General features: G+C 58.6%; 1 protein-coding gene across 2 annotated transcripts in view; it reads left to right on the forward strand.

The window, feature by feature from the left end:
• The first annotated feature begins 3,507 nt into the window (after nucleotides 1-3,507).
• Nucleotides 3,508-13,795, forward strand: part of LRRC4B (leucine rich repeat containing 4B) — a 40,475-nt gene continuing 30,187 nt past the window's right edge. For both annotated transcript variants that reach the window (XM_082437934.1, XM_082437935.1), the window contains exon 1: nucleotides 3,508-3,877. The gene's annotated coding sequence lies outside the window, so the exon portion shown is untranslated. The remainder of the gene's footprint in view (nucleotides 3,878-13,795) is intronic.

Here is a 13,795-nt window from a genome sequence, read left to right on the forward strand (position 1 = left end):
GAGCGTGTGGGATGGGGGCGAGTGTTGCAGCCACCTTTGGGAAATATGGCCAGCCACGCTGACACAGGACAAACACAGATGTTCTGGAAATTGGACAAGCAGGACACAGGGGTGTTACTCTGCATCCAACTCTGTGTTCCTTGGTCAGCAGTTGCCATCTCTCCTAAGAGTTAGGGATTAGGTTGGAGGCATAGTGAAAGTCAGAACTGGGGGTTAGGTCTAGGGCTTAGCTGAGCACTTGCTGTGATGTTCACCCACCTCCTAGAACTCTGAGTCAGTGAGGATCTTGTTTATTTCTTGTTTATTTACCCACGGTAGGTAGCTGCTCAGTGGGAGTGTATTGAACAAAATACCTGAACACAGCGGGGGTGGGGGGTGATACCTCTAGCCATTGTCCCCCATGGATCCCACTTTGAAAGAGTTTTCTGAGCAAACCAAACTACTTTAAGTGAAAATTTCCTTCCTTGGCCCATATTTTCTTTATCAAAGGTAAACCTAACTGTCCATCAGAACTTCTGATAAGGGTGAGATGAGTATTTAACACACTGAGTGGATTAAAAGAAAAACAATTTTTTTTTTACAGCCTGAAGCAGAGAGATTTGATTTTGGGTTAACCTCTGAAATGCCATCCCAAAGGAAATGTATACTTTACATTTGGTTGTTTGAAATAGTTAACATACCTTTTGAGTCTCCATTACTATGGGGGGGTGGGGTCCCCAGGTCACTGCCATCCCTTCTTAGGTAATAGGGATTCTGGCCCATCCTAGGCCATCTTAGGCCCCAATCAGTGTTGAAAATGTGAATGAAAAATGGGGATCAGTGCTTAGGATGCTCAGGACTGCTGCTTGAGTTAATTAAGCTTTAGGGCAAAGTTTAGGGGACAGATGGTCACGTGGGGCTTGGTTTTGTGTTTGCGCTAATCCGGGGCTCTTCCTCCCCCTTTTTACTCTCCCTGTGTCTCGCCCTGCTTCTGCCACACCTGTCTTATTTCCTCTCTCAAACAGGCCAAGCCTGTGGCCTTCCCCGGGCCTCTGCTGTCCACACCTCTTCTGCCTGGGGGCTCTTCCCTGCACACACCGGCAGCTGCCTCCTTCTCTCATTTAGATCTCCTGCCTCCTTATTGTCATTTAGATCTCTGCTCCAAAGCCACTTCCTCTGTGAGGCACCCCCCCCATCACCTCCAGCCTGCCGCCCTGCCCGCCCCTGTCTTCCTAGTGCTCTTTTGTTTCTCTGAAATAGGTTCAGACCAGACCAGGAAGCCTCAGGACTTGGTAAGATGTGGAAATTCTTCTCTACTTCCCTGCTCTGGCCTCTCCCCAGCAAGCCTCTAGAAACTAAGGGGTTAATGCTGGGCACAGCAGGGGCCTCCAAGACCCTGCTCTGCCTGTGCCCACCCGTGCTCACATCCCTAAAAGTCCAGTTGAGGCTGGTTGTAAGGAATCAGCTAGATGTTCATGAAGCGCTTGGCATGGCATCCGAGTCTGATCGAAGCAAGCACGTATGACATGCTGGCCGTTATTACTATTATTGTTTTACCAGCATTGCCACTGACCTTGGGCCTGCGCTATGCTGTGGTCTGGGGTGCACGCGTTCACACCTCCAACCTCCTAAACCAGATTTCTGTAGCGCCAAGGTGGGGCCCAGCGCTCCACAACCCACCTGTTGCTCCCAGGCCCTGGTCGCTCTCTCCTTCCTCAGTTTCCCCTCTCTGTAGTTCTCCCGTCTCCGCATTAACCCGCCCCCACCCACAGCTGCTTCTCATGCACCCAAATGTGACCCACTTTCCCTCCCCGCCTCCCAGCCCCCTCTTTCTCCAGACTGGCTTCCACTTCACCCCATTTCTGCCCGTGGGGATATAGGGGACACACTTGCCCCTCCCAGGGCTCTCGGAAGAAGGGCAGATTGGCACTTTATCTTTTCTCTCTCCTCCATATGCAAAGTTAGTAGCTGGACTTTTTGGGGGGACAAAGAAGAGGTGAGATTCCTGCCTGGGAGGAAATTCAGCGCACTGGAAATGGGCTGCCTCTTTTCAGCCCCCTTCTGAGTTTCTTTGCCCCCTAATTCCCCATGCCCCCCATCCTTGGTGGCTGAGCCTTTAGGGGTAGCAGACAGGGGAGTTGATGGGGCAGAGGGAGGGCAAGGTGACCTCTCCGAGGCCCCTGCATCCTCTCCCTGCCTCCCTGCACCCAAGGTGCAATGCGGGCTTCACAGCTCTAAATGTATCCCCAGCACCTGCTGCCAACACCTGGAGGAGGTGAGAGAACTCCGTGGGGGGAGGCTGTGGGCCCCATCCTCTGCCCTCTCCCACGCGTCTCCACCTGACAGGGCTGGACCAGGGGCTCCTCGCCAGGGCCCAGCCTCTTCTCTAGCTCCTTCAAGATACCCCATCCAGAGCCTGGACTCTGCATTTGGATTCTGCCCTCGTTCCCCTGAGAACTCAGTGTCCTTATCTGGGAAATGGGTGAGAGGATCTTTCTGTCCGGCTGCTGAAAGGGGGTGGGGGGTGATGAGGTGGGCGCACAGCGAGGGTTCAAGGCATTCCCTTCGTGCTCTCCCTCAGGCTCCTGCACCCCACCTGTACCCCCACAGCTCTAGCTCCCAGGCTCCTTTCTCCCCTGCCCTGGATCTCCCCTCTCCCCCCACCCCTCTCTTGGTCTCCCCCCCCCTTCAGTCCTCTCATCTGTGTCCAGCTTTGTTTCTCCCCATCAGGCCAGCGCCTCCGCCCTGCTCCCTCCCTCTCCCCACATCCCCCCAAAGCTTCCCCGCCTTTCCTCCCGCCCTCTCCTACCTCTCCCCTCCCTCCTCCCTTCCCCCACTTCCCTGCTCCTGGGCCTCGTCCAGCCCCCTAACCATCTCTCTCCTTTCAGACCCTCTTTTTCCTGTCCTCTGCCTACTCCCTCCTGCTCCCCAGCTCGGCTTCCCCTCCATCCATTCGCTCTGGCCCTGCCTTCCCCTTCCCTCCGCATTCACCCCGCACATATTTACCGAAGGTGTACTAGGAGTTTCTCCCCCCCTGGCCTCCCATCCTGTCCGGGACAAGCTCGCCTCCCTCTCCCCTTCTTTCCATCCTTCCCTGCTCTTCCCTCGGTCCCTCCCTCTCCTGCTTGTCGCTCGGCCCTCCCTCCCCCTCTTTCCTTCCCTCTTTTCTCTTTCTCTCACTTTCTTCCCCTTCTTTCTCCCACCGCTTCACCCCTCCCCCACCCTCCCCCTCTCATCCCTCCCCCTTTCCCTCCCTTCCCCATCGTCTCCCTTTTCCTCCCTCCCCTTCTTCCCCCCCTTCTTCCTCTCCTTCTCTCCTCTCCCCCCTCCGTTCCTTCCCGGAAAGTCTCCCCCCTCCCGGCGCCCTCCCTCCCCTCCCTCCCCTCCCTCCCGCTCCCCCTCCATCATCAGTATTCCGCTCGCGTCTCTGCCGCTCTCGGCTGCTCTCGGTCGCTGCCGCACCGTCCGAGGCGGGGGCCGGGGCCGGGGCCGGGGCCTGGGGGGGGTGGGGTGGGGGGAGAGCGGCGCCGGCGGCCCGACGAGGGAGGAAGGAAGGAAGGAAGGCTGGAAGGAAGGAAGCGAGGAAAGAAAGAAGGAAAGAAAGGAAGGCAAGAAGGAAGGCGGGCCGGCGGACGAGGGCGCCGGGCCGGGCGGCAGGCGGGCGGGCGAGCGAGGAGGCAGAGCGGCCCCCGAACCCCACCGCTGCCGCTGCGGAAGCCCCCTCCCCATCCAGGAGCCGGGGAGGGGGGAGAACGCGAGCGACCCGGGCCCGGACGCAGCCCCGCCCCCCGCGCCTCCCCGCAGCGGGCCTCGCACCCCGAATCCCTGTGCCTCACTGGGGGGTCCTCCCCCCGCGGGCCGGGCATGCTGCCCCCCGGAAGGAGCCCCTTTCCTCGCTGTGAGTAGCCGCCGAAGGGCCCGGGCGGGGGCGGGAGGAGGAACCGCGGGGGGGGGCATTCTCTAATTAGGGGACCGTGGTCTTAGGCCTCCGCGGGGCTGGGGGGCCGGCGGCAGAGGACAGTGGGCGGGGCCTGATGGAGAGCAGCAGCCGGTGGGGGAGGTAGTCGGGTGGGGGTCCTCCGGGCCAGGCTAGTTCTGTGTTGGGGGCGGGGGTCGCCGCTGCCTAGGGACGGGGTGGGGGGGGGGATGTACGTCCGGCGGTCGCTGTGTATCCAGCTGTAGGGCTGAGGATGTAGGCTTGCGGGGCGGGGGGAGGGGAGGTGGCTCACTGGGTGTAGGTCTGGGCCCCTCTTTCTGGGGCGGGAGTTCGGGTTCTTCCCCCCCCCCATTGCCCCTCCCACCTTCCACACCGCCACTGCTTGGGGTGGGGGGGCACGCCAGTGATGGGGAGGGGGGGGAGAGGCGGGCACGGGGTTTCCTTGGTGACCGCGCCTGGCAGGAGCGGTTGCCCTGGCAACCGGGGAGAACCGGGGAGTTTGGGAAGTGAGAATGGGAAAAACGGAGGGGGTGACTGGGGAACGAGACAACCCTCTCCCCAATCTTCAGCCCCTCTCCCTCTGGGGTCCCCCTACCCCTACTGATGGGCAACCGAACCCCTGCCCCTCCCTCTATCCCAAGACCCCCTTCCTTGACCCCATTCTGCTTCGGGGCCTTCTATCCTTGGGCACGTGTCTCTCTGGGACCACTACCTGCCTCCCACCGTCCTTAGCCCTCTCCTCTTGGGGACCTCCCCTCCCCCATTTGCTGCCCTCCCAAGCCTTCCCACCCTCATACCTACTCTTCTAGGACCTTCTGACTGCACCTCGTCTTCCCCTCAGGATCCCCTCATCCCCCCATCTCTCACTCTCTCCCCCCAGATATCCCCCCTTGATCCCCTCTCCAGGAGACCGCAACTTTAGCCTCTTTTTCCTCTAGCCCCCAGTCCCTACCTTGTTCCTCTCAGGACCCCGTATCACTTCCCCGCTCTGCTTAGGACCCTCACCTGGGCGGGGGCCGGTGGAGCTTCTCCCTAGCACACCTAACCTCTTTCACTACATCCTGCTCTGTCCGGGACCCCCTTCTGTGACCTTTCTTCACTTAGAGCCCCCCATCCCTGTCTCCTCACCTCATGGGATCCCCCAATCCCAGACCCCCCCAGTCCTAGGGGCCTCCTGTCTGGAACCTCTCCTTCTCTTTCCCTCGGCTTTTTCCAACTCCCCATCAGTCCTGGGGAGCCCGTGACCCAGGCTCTGTCCAGGGTTCCGCCCACATTTCCAAGCCCCCACTTCCATGGGCTCTTCCTTCTCTCCGGCCAGGGGCCCAGCCAGTCTCTCTCCTGGACTCTGGGTCCTGATGCCCATGGTGCCCCCTCACCCACCCACCCCATCCTGTCTCTGCCACTCCCATCTTCCCCCTCTCTCCCCGCCCCCACCTCTGCCGCTTCTCCGGAGCACCGGCCCCTTCTCCCCGCCCTGCTCCTTGCAGCCTCGGGCCTTGCTTTCTGGAAGAGACTTTCTCAGGGTGAGGAAATCCCCTGGGGAGAGCCCAGATGGGAAGGGAGAGGGGGGAAGGGAGCCACAGGGCTGCCCCTCAGCCCCCTCCCCACCCCCTCCCCAGCTGGGAGCTGCAGTCGAGCCTCCGCAGCGCCCCATTGCTATGCACCTCACATCCCAAGTCCCGGCCGCGCAGCCGCCAGACAGGAACTCGGGCTCCAGCGGCAGCTGGGAATAGCCAGAGTCGCTTCCCTCCCGGTCCAGGCGCAGGCAGGATCCTCTCCCCGCTAAAAACTACCCCCCACCCCGCAGTGGCCAGGATCAGCCCCGCCCTCTTCCTGTCTCCTTGCTCCTTCCAACCTGCACCTCCTTTCCCCTCCCCACCTCCCTCCCGCTCTTCCCTGGGTCTCCTCTAATACTGGGCACTTGAGTGTTCAAACACACACTCAGAAAGGAGGGACAGAGAGCGAAGCAGCCAAGAGGTGAGAGGGAGACATTCAGACAAGGCAGGGAAGGGTGGGAGCCAGAGAGACAGAGGCAGAGCCAGAATGAGAGAGGGGGACCCGACTTCCAGACAGACACACAATTAGGGCGCATCACCAGGGAGCCAGACCTACACAGAGTTACTCAGTTTCCAAAAGAAAGGAAAGTAGAGGAGGGAGGGGAACGCACACCATCCTCGCACACAGAGCGGGGGACCAGGCAAGGCGGAGACACGGGGAGCCGCAGGGAGCCGCAGACCCTGGGCGCCTGGGGGGAGACCCAGCGCGCAGGTGAGAAGGAGCCAGAGGGCACTCCAGCACCCGAGAGGTGCAGGGGGCGACTAGAGGCACCGGGCCCAACTTGCCAGAGTGAGTCAGCCATCAGCGGAGGGCAGGAGGGAGAGGGTGAGAAAGACACAGAGGCGTGTGTAGGCAGAGGTGCACACGTGCGTGGGCGCACACGCACAAACACACACACACACAGAGTCATTCACTCGCAGCCAGAGAGACCCAGATGTGGAATCAGAGAGACCCAGTTACGAACTTGGCTTCGGAACCCAGAGTCAGCCAGAGGCCGGGAGAAAGACCTGGACACACGGAGACACACACAGTCCCTCATACACAGAGACACGGAGGGAGAGACAAAGGCAGCACCTCCTGGAGAGAGGCCCTGCCAGAGAGGCCCTCACTCCTGGTCGCCCTGTGACCTCGCACTCACAGAGACTCAAAGAGGTGTCACGGGGACATCGAGAGGCACGGAGGTGGTCTCAGAGCTGTGAAGATGCAGCCCCACGTGTTGCTGGTACATTCTCAGATCCCAGCGTGAGGGGTCTCCGTGTGTGCTGGAGGGACCCCAGCAGCCGCCCTGCATCCCACCCAGAATCAGATGGGAGAGGGCTCCCCGAGTCAGAGGGCTCCGGCAGAATTAAGACGTCAGGTGTCAGAGGGCCATTGACACGTCTCAGGAAAATGGAGCCAGGGCCCAGCGCGCACACGCACGTGAGCACACGCACCGAGGCCAGGTGGAGAGAGGCAGGTCTCCAGGCGAGGTGCTGCGGGGCACAGCCAGAGTGGGGGGGGGAGGGGAAGCGCTGAGTCCGCAGCCTCTTCCAGCACCCCGGCTCCTCTCCTCCCCACCCCCACGGCTCACCTGTCTCCTCTGATAGGACAGTGCACCCTCTCTTTATCACACCCTCCGCATCCTCCTTCCCTTCCCCGACCTCTCTGGCTGGTCTGGCTGGGCATCTGTCCTGAGGTGTCACCTGGACCTCGAGTCTCTATCTCCGCACCTCCATCTCCCATCTCTCTCCCCTCGGCTGACCCTTCACCCCGCCCCCCAGCCCAGTGCCTTCTGGTCTCGGCTCCTCTGTCTACCCTTGCTTCCTTTTCCACTTCTTTTCAGCCACGCTCGCTCCCTGCACTTTCTTCTCCGTTTCTCTGTTGTCACTCTCCCTCACCTCCAGCCATGTTTCTACCCGCCCCTCTGTCTTCCTTCCTCCTCCTCTCCCTGCTTTCCCCCCCCCCCCCCCGCACTCGCCCTCCCCACAGCCCTGAGCACTGACACCGGTGTCCTGTGGGCCACGATTATTTCCCCCTACTGCTTTCAAAGTGTTTAATGTGTTGCCAACTTTTTTTAAAAAAATTAGCAATTTCACATAAAAACTCATTCACATCACAAGAAAAAAATGTGTAACTTCGCGTGGTGATTTGTAACTAGACTTATTGCGGTGATCATTTTGCGCATATTGAATTATTGTGTTGTACACCTAAAGCTAATATAATGTTATATTCAATTATATCTCAGAATTCCAGATTATCAGCTTCTTTTGAATAATTCTCCCCCTAGGGTAGCAGTGCCCTGTGCTCAGGTACCCCAAGGGCCAACCCTCCCTCCTCTGTTCTAACCTGCTTCATCCATCTTTCTTACCTGCCCAGCACTATAGAGTTTTCCACCTCTGCTATTTTCTCTTCTCTTTCCTCTCCAAGTGGTTCTTCCCACCTCCCCCACCCCACCCCACACCCCCGTCACTCTCTCCACACTCCTACCCTTGGTTTTCTTCCAGAATCAGAGCCCCTTTGCCAGGGGCTCTCTCTGCCTGCCCTTCTTGCCCCATCATTCTTCGGGGCAGTTTTGCCCCAGCTTTGGGCCTCCCTGCCACACCAAGGGCGGGAAGAGTCTTAAGACCGCCAGGCTGCAGAGCACACACAAGTTCTGTTGCAGCCCATCCTTGGCTGGCTGACAGCCAGGGTGGGCCCCAGACCCCACCCTTGTCCCCCAGTGGGTCAGATTGCAGCCCACAGGCAGGGGTGGGTTTCCCTGTGTGTTGAAGGGAGGGCAGGTACACAGTTGAAAGTTCACCTGGTCCCAGTGCAGGTCTCAGAGGACATGAGGCTATGTTCCGGGGGAGGAGGGGCTTCACTCGGTCTCATCTCCGGGTCAGGGTGCAGATGATAGTGGTCCCCTTTGTGCCATGACGGTGCTCAGCCCCACCATCAGTTCCTCCACCATCACCCTTGTCGGGGTGTCGGGAGAATGTCTGTGTTTCCTCTCTGGCAGAGTGTAGGAAGCCTCCTCATCCCTGAGTTTAGGAACCCTCCGTCTTTGCTGGGGAGAAATCCCCTTTCCCTTCCCTTCCCAGTCCCTGAGAGTGGGGTGACTCTGCCGGAGAGGGGGTGGCAGGAGAGTAAAAAGAGTGCCAAGATGCCCCCTTGTTGCCTGGAAACCTACATGCAACTGTTGTCATGGCAGGTGGAGGGGAGGGGCTGCTTCTGAGGCCTGGGAGATGGGCTGGTAGGGCCCCTGCAGGCAGAAGTCCATCCCAGGGGGCGGCTGGGTCCTCAAGAGGGCTGCAGAGAGTGAGAACGCTGGGTCCTGGTGAGGGTATTGAGAAGCCTGTGTATGACCCAGATGGCAAGCAGAGAGGGAGCGAGGTAGGGCTCGGGCAGTGACCCAGGCCACTCCCTTCCTGTCTCAGCTGTGTCCCCCTGAACCCCTCAGCCCACACTCCTGTCAGAGTGTTGAGCTTAGGCCCCAGAGCTCTTGTTCAAGCACTGTGACAAAGGTCAGAAAGCAGTGGCAGCCCCAACCCTCCCAGAGGGGCAACCCCAGGCGGTAAACACGGAGATTTGCCGTCCACTTGCCTGGAACCCGCAGACACAGGGCCGGAGATAATGATGACAAGAGCTGACATTCATTAGCGCTTACCCTGGGCCAGGCTCTGTGCTGGTGACCCCATGTGGATTTGTTCTGTTTTCTCCTCACAGGAGTCCTGGGAGGGAGGCACGATCATCATCTTAGTTTGACAAAAGGGGGAACTGATGCGGGAGAGATGAGGTCCCTTGCCCGAGATCACCAAGGTAGAAGTGGCAGAGCTGGGGCTGCACACCTGGGCGCTGGCCACTCTGCAGATTGCCTCCCCCAGCTGAGATCACTGCTTTCCAAAGGGGGAAACTGAGAGGGCAACATGCTGGCCCATCAGGCCCTCCGAGTGGAAATTAGGATCATTAATAATAACAATAATCAGATTGTTAAGAGTAATAGATTCAGAAGGTTAGAGTTTAAAAGAGATATCGGACTTCTGGTAACTCGCAGGCTCCTGGCCTCTCGATCTTGTTTATGCCCTTCAAACCCCAGAGGGGAGAGGACATACCCAGGCCCATTCTCACGGCGGACTTTCCTTCCCAGGGTGGGGGTGTCCAGTCCATGTCCAGCTGGGTCTGGGGGGAACAAAGACCCTTCAGGTGATTCTGTGGGTCCCCCACCAGTGATAAATGGGTGTTTTTGATCCAGCCAGAAACACTGGATTAACATAAGGTGGGGTGGTGGGGGATGGAGTAAAAAGGAGGAAAAGATTGGTTCTTCTGACCCAGTGAGAATAAGTGATAACTGTTATTAATGATTTATTACTGATAACACTGTCATTGAAGTGCCCAGCACTGGGCAGGTAATGACACCAAGCTAGGTGTCATTACCTTCACAGACAGAGCCTGGGGGACCGGAGGGGGACACAGCGAGAAAGCGGCGGGTCAGGGTGTAAACCCAGGTCTCCCTGACACCCTTGCTCTTTCCACCTGTCCAGCCTTCCTAAAGTGACAGTGTGACACTATCCAGAAGGAGGAGGATAGTCACAGTCATAGAAGAGTTTTACTGAGACCTTTCTATGAGCCAGGCACGAGCTCAGCAACATCACAGATATGGGACCACTGACTCCCCACCATCCGAGGAGGTCGATTAGCTATTTTCCTCATTTTACAGATGAGCAAACTGAGGCCATGAGAGGCGATGTCCCCTTTCCAAGGCCCCATGTCTAATGCGAGTGACAATCGACGTTCTAACCCCGGTCTGCATCCCCTCCCAGCACACCCCTAGACAGGGTGGGGGAGGGGAGGGTTCATTACTCATCTGGAAATGGAACGTGGGAGCGGATTGCACACTTAGGGGACCCTTGTGACCTTGCTCCAGGACCACCATCCCTGGGAAACGTGGGATCTTGGCCTGGTCCTGGATCCACCAAATCAGAATCTGCACTTTCACAAAGCCCCCAGCCCATCTGGATGCGCGCCAATGTCTAAGGAACACTGATCCCGTTCAAGGAGTTTTCAGCTTTTGGTTACTTTTAGTAGAACGCCCCCTTTTTTAAAGTGTAGTAGTTCTGCACGCCCTGAGATGGAAAACAGATGGCAGCGTTGCCCTTCCAGGGGACAGGGAGGGGAGCGGGGGGGCAGGAGGCCACAGTCAGGCTGGCTCACACCAGGACCCTCCCCACCTGCAAACTCACCCCCATGCACCCCTGCGAAGCCTTGGCAATAACCGCTGTTTGGAAAACCGCCAACACCAGGCTAGGTCCTAGCTCTCTCCCTGGGTGGATTCAATTCAGCGGCCGCCCCACCTCCCAGAGTCACACAGTATAGGGGGCCTGGACATTCGGCTTCCTTCCATCTCTTGGTTCCTGCCCGGGTCTGGGCGGTCATGGGTACTACAAAGACTCAGGACCTCACCACGCCCCAGCCTGCCCTTCCGTGAAGTGGAACTGCTGTAGTTCCTCCCCTGTGGGCCCAAGGCGGCCTCAGCAGGGGCCTGGCACAGAGCAGGCTTCAGATGACAAAGGCAGAGCCAGCCTGGCTTGGGTGCCCTACTCTCACTTGAGTTTGTTTCTCTCACTTTGATCTCCTTCCAAGTCCTTCCAGAATCCTGGGAGAGCCCTGTGAGGTTGTGGGCGGAGCCTCTGAGCTGAAGGAGCCCAAGCTCTGGGGACTCAGGGTTCCAAGCGGGACCGAGGCTGAATCGGGAGGCACTGGGATGGCCATACCACGCTGTCCGATCCAGTAACCACTACGGCCACAGCCGTGTGTGGCCATCGACATTTAGATTAATTTAAAGAGGGACTTCCCTGGTGGTCCAGTGGTTAAGACTCTTGAGCTTCCACTGAGGGGGGCACGGGTTCCATCCCTGGTCGGGGAACTTAAGAACCTGCACGCTGCAGGGCGCAGCCAAAAAAAAAAAAAATTCTCGATTAATTTAAAGTAAATCAACAATTCAGCTCCTCACTCACACTCACCACGTGGCAAGTGCCTGATGGCCACATATGCTGGTGGCCACCATACCCGACAGTGCTGATAGCACTTGCACGGTGGGGGACAGCGGCTCATTCAAATACTGAACCGGTTCCACACCGGCTGGCAAACAGCTGCTGTTCTCCCCCCACCCCCTGCCTCCAGCCCTTTGTCATATGCTACCTGTTATCAATTCCCATTTCTCAGACGAAGAAACGGGGACAGCAAGCTATGGTTCCCAGCAGAAAATTGGCAGCAGCCTGGGACTGGAGCGGGTTTGCTTCTTTCCCCACTCACCAGGAGGACTTCGAGTCCCAGCTCACATTTGCTGGTCACTTCCTGACTAGACCATCTTCTGGGCCCCCGTTCCCCAGCCCCGGGCAGCGCTGACTGTCACTGGTGTCCTGATTTAAAGGAGGAAATGGGAGCCCAGAGAGGGGGAGGGCCTGGCCCAAGGTAACACAGCCACAGCGACTGATGGCAACCAGGCTTCGGGTCCCTGCACCACCCGTAGCATCTGGGGTGCTGGCATGAGCGGGTTCGCCACCTACAAGCAAAGATTGGACCGCTCCAGTCTCCTCTCCCCAACCTTCTTCCCTGCCCTCTCCCCTTTCCTGGCTTTAAGAATTTGACCCGCAAATCTATAAGAAGAACCTGCCCCCTCCCTCTGCCTCATCTCCAAGTTCTGCCGCTTTTTGCAAACTGGCAGTATCTTTTCATTCTTTTCCTCCTCGCCACCCCTGTGGCCCGGTCCCAGCCTCATCCTCTCCCCCTGGACCTTTGGCCCAGCTCCTGCCCGGCCTCAGTCTCTCCCAAGAGTCCACTCAGAGGGGTCTTTCCAACCCAGAGCTGACCCTGCCCCTCTCCTGTCACAGCCTCCCACCCTCAGCTCCCAGCACCCCCGCCTCTCAGCCCGCTGTGGAGCAGGACGTCTTTGTAACTGAGCTGGACTCCGCAGACCCCCGACCCCCATCTGCCTCTCTGGCCCCCAGGCCTTTACACACAGGGGTCCCTCTGCCTGACGCGCCCTTCTTCACCCACATGCCTCGCGCTGGTCCTTCAGCTCTCAGCTTTGCCGTCACTTCCTCCCGCAGACGTTCCAGGGCCTCCACCCCGTGCTCACCCTCTCACTCAGCCTTTGTATGTCTCCCCTCTGGACCACTAACTCCCCAAAGACAAAGGCAGGTCTCCTCCGCCCCTGCGCCCCCGGCGCCGGCAGGGAATCCACCGGTAGGGGGCGCTCGCTCGCTCCTTCATTCTGCGGGTATTGATGAGGCGCTGTAGGAGCCGGGCGCATCCTAGGCACCTGGGATGCAGCCAGACAGACAAACTCCCTGCCTGGGGAGCTCACCTTCTAGTGGGGAAACAGACAATATGCAGGACCGGGCGTTATCCATCATATGATGTCGGGCCAGCTGATGAGAGGGTTGTGAAGGAAAGGAAGAGAAGTGTAAGGGATGGGCTGTGGTGGGGGGGGGGGTAAAGAAACCCTCCCGGAGGTGGCATGGAACAGTCCAGAATGGAGACAGAGCAACGCAGACCCAAGGAGGACCGCTTCAGGCAGAGGGAACAGCAGGGGCAAAGGCCCTGAGGTGGGAACGTGCCCGGTGTGTGGGCGGAGCCTCGGGGTGGTGGAGCCACTCAGTAAATATTTGTTAAATGAACATATGAAAGACCAAATAAATGACCCGTCAGTGCTTCTCGTTGGGGAGTTGGGGGAAGACAGGAGGAGACAGTCCCCCTCACCAAGCAAGTCATCTCTCCCCAGCCGACCCCTGCCTCAGGAAACCTGGGTAAGTCCTGAGCTGAGCCCCCAACTCTGTTTCCTCCGCAGCAGCTATGAGGGGCCTGGGCCACCTTTTTCCCAGGGTGATTCTATCTCAAAAGTTAGGGGACTGTCAATTCTCGGGGCTTTGGGGTTGCTTTTATTTTAAAAGCATTCAGGACACGGACCGGCTCAGAGGGACACACGTGTGAAGTTGTTTCATCCATCCCTGAAGCCTGTGCTGCCTGTACCCTCCCCTCCTCCCCCCACCGTAACAGCTCCCGGCCATGCCCGTATGACAGACATCCAGAGAGAGAAGTGTTCATCTCTCCCTGGCTTTGATGTCTCTCCACCCTCCTGGCTCCAGTCCCTCTCAGTTGGGAAGTTCTTCTTTAGATCTAACCTCCATCCCTCTTGCTGCGATGGCAGTCAATTTCCTATCTTTTCTCTCACCTCCTGAACTTCCCCCAGAAAAAGATGAGTCTGCCTGACTGGAATGTTCCCTGCCCCCCTTTTCTCCTCGTCCCACCTCTCCTGGGCCCCTGAGTTTCCAATCTGCCATCTGCCTGAATCCTCTGAGGCAC

Source organism: Balaenoptera physalus (genome assembly GCF_965194825.1).
Source record: "Balaenoptera physalus genome assembly, chromosome: 19".
Lineage (NCBI taxonomy): Eukaryota > Metazoa > Chordata > Mammalia > Artiodactyla > Balaenopteridae > Balaenoptera > Balaenoptera physalus.